Source organism: Rattus norvegicus, chromosome 15 (assembly GCF_021556685.1).
Source record: "Rattus norvegicus strain SHRSP/BbbUtx chromosome 15, alternate assembly SHRSP_T2T, whole genome shotgun sequence".
NCBI classification, from domain to species: Eukaryota; Metazoa; Chordata; class Mammalia; order Rodentia; family Muridae; genus Rattus; species Rattus norvegicus.
The window spans coordinates 54,482,543-54,490,064 of record NC_141548.1 but is presented as its reverse complement, the minus strand read 5'-3'; positions in this window follow the sequence as shown (position 1 = coordinate 54,490,064).

Genomic DNA, 7,522 nt, shown 5'->3' with positions numbered 1-7,522 from the left:
CAGGGGCACTGGCATTTTGTACTTGGACATAAATTAAGTTGGGATTTACTTGGATATGCTTATGTTGTGTGCTGTTGACACCTGCACAGCCAGGTTACTGCTTAATGCACCTACCGGTGGGCGTAGATTGGTATGCCAACCGCCTGCCGTTCTGACCAGAAGGTACAGGCCAGAGGTCACATTGAAAGAAGAACGTGCCCTGTAGTGTTTCAACAGACGGTATACAAGCAGGAAAGAATGACAGCTTGAAGCACAGAGGTAGAAGGCAGTCTTTGGAAAAAGCCACTAAAATATTAGCCATGCAAAATCACAAGCAGAATATTTAATTTTTATAAATATCTCGCCCAAACAGATCTTTTAGCCTGTCAGGAGGGGTGCACTAGTTACAGATACACCATACATTTACCATTTTAATGGGAATCCTATAAAATACAATTCACCAGAATTTGGAAGTTATAGGGCACACAAACTTTACAGCAACTTTATTTCAGTTTCCAAAGGAGAGAAGATTTCACTTCACTTCATTGAGTTTTAAAGAGATGTAGTCTGTCACGGCAGGGAGGCGTGGCAATGTGAGCTTGGGTTGGATTGGTCCTGCACTGTGCCCTCCCCCAAAGTGAAGGCCCAGAGTTAGTCAGCATTGAGACAACACCAGGAGGTGCTTGCTTCCCTCAGCCCTACCTCTGCCTATAGCAGCTATTTAAATAGCAAACTCGTCCACCAAATGAATGCCTTATGCCCTCCAGCTATCAATAATAAAATAAACAAACTCAACTGTCTTAGGATTTCTACGGCTGTGAAGTGAGGGCCATGGGGGTCACAGCAACTCTTTTTTTTTTTTTTCTTTTCTTTTTTCTTTTTTTTCGGAGCTGGGGACTGAACCCAGGGCCTTGCGCTTGCTAGGCAAGCGCTCTACCACTGAGCTAAATCCCCAACCCCACAGCAACTCTTACAAAGAAAGGATTTCATTGGGGCTGGCTCACAATTTCAGAGGTTTGGTCCATTTATTGTCATGGCAGAAAGCATGACGCAGTGCTGGAGAAAGAGCTGACGGTTCTAGTCTTGATCTGAAGGCAGCAAGGAGGCTGCTCTCTTCCACACTAGATATAGCTTGAGTGTATTTATGAGACCTCAAAACTCACCCCCCACAGTGACACACTTCCTCCAACCAGGCCACACCTACTGCAACAAGGACCTATGAGGGTTATTATTCAAACCTCTATATTCAGCCAATCATGCTGAGAAGATTAATCTGTCTTTTTACTTACTTTTCATTAAATACTGTGGTCACATGAAGAAATAATCAAGGTGTGTGTATCAGAAAAGGATTAAAGAAAAAGTCTTTTTTACTAATTACCAACTAGCATGGCAGCAGTGGCCTGTTGAGATCCCGAGACAGTTAAAGTATTTGTTAGCTTTTTAAATGGGAAACTTATTGTGAGCTCTTCCCCCAACTTTAAGCTGCAATCCTCTCTTTCTCTCAAGACTATTCTTTAAAAGAATGAACAACAGGTCTGAGTAGATTTTTCTTTCTTTTTTTTTCTTTTTAGAAGACATGAGGATGGCAAATGTGTCTGAAGAGAACACTTAGTATTGCTGACCATTGGAGGACTTCAAATGAAAGCCTCCACGTGGTCAGAGTTGGCATCATCAAGCAATGAAGGGCAACTGGTGTGGCTATTGGTAGGAGAAAGGAGAACCCTTGTGCACTGTGGGCAGGAATGCAGAGTAGCACCATTGTTATGGAAAACATCGCAGAGCTTCTTCAAAAACAACTGAAACCAGGGGCTTCCGTGATTGACAGCATGCGTTGTTTCTGCAGAGCATCAGAGTTTAGTTCCCCTCATCCATGTCGGGTGGCTCACAAGGGCCTGAAACTTCAACTGCAGGATGATCCAACAGCTCTGAAGAACCGCTGCATGGCCTGGCAATCCCACCAGTGGGTGCACAGCCAAAGGAAAAACAGTATCATGTGGAAAAGAGAAGAGGGACCAGAATTCCCAATTCATTTCATCACCCTCACAATATCCAAGACCTGAACTCAACCTAGATGTCTACAACGGATAGAGATATAGTGAATGTGATACACAATTGCATGCACACACAGATCTTGTACACACACACACACACACACACACACACACACACACACACACACACACAAAGGAATACTATTCAGCTTAAAAGGACAGTATCCTGCCATCTGGGACAAATGAATGAACCTGGAGGACATTTTGTTAATGAAAACAAGCCAGGCATGGAAACAGAAATGCTGCACGGTCTCTCTCGTTCATGATATCTTAACAGGTTGAATTAGTAAAAGAAGAGAGGCTGAGCTCACACTCGAAATCCCAGCATTTGGAAATCTGAGTCAGGAGGACTGACACAAGTATGAGCCCTGTCTGAGCTGCAGTGTGAGATCCTGACTCCAAACACGGTGGAAAGGAGCAGTGAGACAGCACATACTGAGAGCCCGCTGGGCTGAATGTGGTCTCTGACACCAAGTGGGGATAGGAGAGAACCAACTACTATAAGCTTTCTTCTCTCAACCTGAATAAAAGATGTGTCTGTGTGTGTGTGTGTGTGTGTGTGTGTGTGTGTAAGCTTGTGCATTTGTGAGCGTGAGTGTGTGAGTTCACATGTGTATGTGTGTATATGTGTGTGTTTAGGTGTGTATATGTGTGAGGGTATGCGTGTGCATTTGTGAATGTTTGTGAGTGAGGGTGCATGTGCATGCATGCATGTGTGAGCGTGCATATGTATATGCTTGAGTGACTGTATGTGTCTATGTGTATCTATGTGTGAGTGTATTGTGAGAGTGTGTGAGTATGTTTGTATGCCTGTGTATGTGTGTGTGTATGAGTGTGTGTGTGTGTATGTGAGTGTGTGTATGTATGCCTCTGTAAGTGTATGTGTATGTGAGATTATGTGTGTGTGAATGTGTGTTTAATATAACAAGTAAAATAATAAGATAATTTTAAAGAGAGGAAACAGCATGGCACCAGAGAAAATGGTGGCCATCAGGGGCTGACAGAAATGGGTTGAAGTTAATCAAAGTACACAAAATTTCTCTTAGGTAGGAGATTAAGTTCATAATATTTGCAATCTGGTGACTATAGTTAATAACAGCGTGTTTTTGGATTTGAAAATGGTTGGGGAACAGATTCCATCTTCTCACCACAAAAAGTATGTGAGTTAATGTGTATATTATTTAGCCACTCCACAATAATACAGATTTCAACCCATGCTGTGTATCATACACACACAAAAAATTCATTTATTCTTTTAATAAAGCGGGGCTGGTGAGACAGTCTAGCAGCTGAGTAATTGCTGTTCTTGCAGATGACTGGAGTTCAGTTCTCAGCACTCAGGTTGGGAGTCTCATAACCACCTATAAGTCTAGCAGATTCTGTGCCTTCCTCTGACCTCCATAGGCACTGAACACATGCCTCACATAGATACACACACCTACACAATTAAGTACTAAAAAACACAAACAAGAAAAGAGCTAGACACTACTTTCCTGCTTTCCCTCTGGCTCTTGTACGTCCATTACCCATGCTGTGGGAACACAGACATTTAACATTTTTGTTTTAGTTTTACTCAACGCATGACAATTGCACGTACTTTATGGTGTACAATATGACAGCTCGCAATAGCTCTATAATTACACAATGACAAATGCATGCGAACATTAAGAATGTCTGTCCCTCCAGGCTCTCCCTTCTATGGGGTATAAGTGGAATCTAGTTACTTTTAAATGAACAATATGATTAACTACAGTCACCTTACTATGCTCTAGAACACCAAACGTCTCTTATCGTAATGCTGACTAAACTTTCCTTATCTTTCCTCATCCATCCTCCTCTTTTCTCTCCCCAGTCTCTGGTAAACACCAGTCTATAGCCAACTTCTACAAGATAAAACTTCAATTTGATTTATTTAACAATTTGATTATTTTTGATGATTGGAGATCAAGCTCAGAGCTTTAACATTGCCAAACAAACCCTGTATCCCGAGTTACACATCAGCCCCAAGAGCAGCGTTTTTAGACTCCACGTACATCTGAGTGTTTGCAGTTTTGTTTTTCTGTGCCTGACTTGTTCCACTGAACAAATTTGATGCATCCATCCAAGTGGCCAGATTTCATTGTTCACTACAGGCAAATTTCATCAACCTCTCATTTCACATGAGGAATTAAAAGGTTGAGAATTGGCTGGGGCGTTATTTGGTGACAAAGCAACTTGCCTAGAATGAGGGAGGTTCTCAGATCAATTCCCAGTATTTTCAGAGAGAAGTTAAATCTAAAGAAAAACAAAGAAGGACCAGGTGGTGGTGGTGCATACCTTTAATCCCAGCACTTGGGAGGCAGAGACAAGGGGATCTCTGTGAGTTCAAGGCCAGTGTGGTCCACATAATGAGTTCCAGAACAGCCAGGGCTATGTAGAGAGACCTTACCTAATTAAAAAACAGATTAAAAGGGGGTTGGGGATTTAGCTCAGCGGTAGAGCGCTTGCCTAGCGAGCGCAAGGCCCTGGGTTCGGTCCCCAGCTCCGGGAAAAAAAAGAAAAAAAAAAAAAACAGATTAAAAATTATTCAAGGGTCATCAAACATACCTGAAATCTCAACCCAGACAGTAGAAAGCAGTTAGATATAGTATGTACTTCCACACTCAGATAACTTTTTATCCCTTCTGTGAGTTCAAGTCCAGTCTGGTCTACATACAACATTCCAGGCTAGCCAAACTACATAGTTTGATGATGATGATAAATATCAAAACTACACATTCTTTAAGCCTCCCTCTCATCCCAGAGTCCTATACTCTATATAACGTGGCCCTAAATACTCTACTCCCTGGCCTCACCCATCCTCCAACTTTCTGATGTAACCAGCTCAGAGATCCAGATTTTGCCTAAATGCTCACATTGACAGCAAGCCCTCAGGACTAGGCCAGGAGGCACACAGCAAACATGTGAGCAGCTATGCTGTTCTTCCAGGCACTTTGCCAAGGGGATGAATCTAACCTGCTGGGTGAGAAGTGGGTAGGTAAGGCTTTCCCTAGACTCCACCCAGGCAGAATGTTCCGATGTTCCCAGGCACCTGGAACAGCATCTGGCGCCTGGAAGAACCTTTGGTAAACATTTGTTGGAACCTTAGAAAAACCAGAGACCAATTGGACCTATAACATTTCTAAGAATTTTTTAAAGAAGGCCAACGTCTATTTGTCATTAGGGTGTGTGTGAGGTGGGATACAGAAACATTTTTCTGTGTGCCTTTTCTTTTAAATTAAGGTAACATCTATATAGCATAGCTTATCCATCCTGGGACTAGAGAGATGGCTTAGTGGTTAAGAGCCTTGGCTGCTCTTCCAGAGGACCCCAGGTTTGCTTCCTAGCATCTACACAGTGGCTCACAACTATCTGTAACTCCAGTTCCAGGCAAACACATACATGCAGGCAAAAGGCTCATAAGATATAAAATAAATACATCTAAAAGAAAACAATGACTCATGCTGAAGTGAACAATTTAGCAATATTTAGTACACCACGGGAATGACCAACCACCATCTCTGATTCCAAAACATTGTTATCATTCTGAAAAGAAATGTAGGGGTTGGGGATTTAGCTCAGTGGTAGAGCGCTTGCCTAGCAAGCGTGAGGCCCTGGGTTCAGTCCTCAGCTCTGGAAAAAAAAAAAAGAAAGAAAGAAAGAAAGAAAGAAAGAAAGAAAGAAAGAAAGAAAGAAAGAAAGAAAGAAAGAAAGAAATGTAGTACCCAGCAAGGAATCCCTTCCTGTTCACCTATCTCAAGCCCCAGCATTAACCCAACTGCTTCCTGGCTTTGTGGATTTACCTGTAATGCAACTGTATGCACCGACTCATTGTGTATGTACTTCCTTCACTAAGCACAGTGTTTGTCCAGAGTGTATAGGGAGCAGCACCTCATTCCTGTCTGCCATTGAGTAATGCCCTTCTTCTTCTTCTTCTTCTTCTTCTTCTTCTTCTTCTTCTTCTTCTTCTTCTTCTTCTTCTTCTTCTTCTTCTTCTTCTTCTTCTTCTTCTTCTCCTCCTCCTCCTCCTCCTCCTCCTCCTCCTCCTCCCCCCCTCCTCCTTTTCCTTCTCCTTCTCCTCCTCCTCCTTCCCCTTCCTCCCTCTCCCCCTCCTCTCTCTCTGCCATAATTTGAATGTCCACTCATCCTCTTATCCTCTGATGGATATCTTGGTTATTTCTGCCTATGGCTATTGTAAATGGCACTGCTATGATTTCTTTCCGTGTGTGTGGAGAAACTAATGAGTCCCAGTGGCCATCATCTGGGAATCTGATCCATTAGCTGGGATGCAGCATTTAGTGCCCATGGCATTCGCGGTTAAGTATTTCAAGAAACTATTAGCAGATTATCATATTTCAACATAAGAGCTCCATGTTAAATTCTTTTAACTCCATAGAGAACCGAGGCAGAAGAGGGCACATAGCCAAATACGGGTCTGGGCAAGGGACTGGTGAAATAGAACTGATTTCACACAGGTGTGAGCCCATGCGATTCCTTCGATAGGGAGAATGAGCTCAAACCACGAGTGAAGTGGAGTTGGTCCTGGAAGCAGGAAATGAAAGTAGAACACTTTTAATGTCCAGCCCCTGGAAAGAGCTTCTGAGACCGTCACACACACGAACCATCTCGAATGCAGCCAGTGCAGCTTAGCTGGTTGATCCCTCAGGTCCCTATGCAGCTTGTACTTGTGCCTTGGATTCCTGCTCTGAATATTTTCCATAGTTGTCATTCCCACAGAATTCCCAGTGACTGAGGCACCCTGAGTGATTCCTCGCATAGAAAGGAGTTCACTTCCAAAGGGCAAGGGAGGGGGTGGGTCCCCAGACGTTCGTAATTCTTCATAGCCTTTGACTCAGGAACTCCCTTGGGAATCCTAGTCAATGGCAAACCCCTAAATGCAGGAAATCTGTATGTGTAAGAAGTTCACCCAGGGTCAGCTCAACGTAAGAAGTTAGCAATACATATTAAAATGTCAGATATAAGTGAAAGAAAGAAAGAGAATAATGAAATGGTCTAAGTTTGACTTGAGGTTTATAAATATTTGTGGGGCTGAGATGTAATGTGGGGGCAGAGTATCTGTGTAGCATGCACAGGGCCCTGGGTTCAATCCCTACTGTCTCTCACACACGAAGGATTATATAGACAAATATATTTATATTAATGCTGAAACACTATTCTGGGATAACCTTTATTGAAAGGTAGGAAATAAACATCTATTCATGTGGAAAATATTCAAAAGAAGAAATATGATAAAATATCTTATAAAATGTAATTATTTTTTCTAATTTTTTCCCTACACTTAAAATTTTTTTAAATGTGTATGTATTGTTTTTATAAACAGAAAATGCTTCAAAACATAGAAAAACAACATGGTATAGCTTCTAGGTATAGTTTAATCATTCTAAAGTGATATTTACTTCTGTCTAGGATTACTGCTACTATAATGAAACACCACAATCAAAAGCAACTTGTGG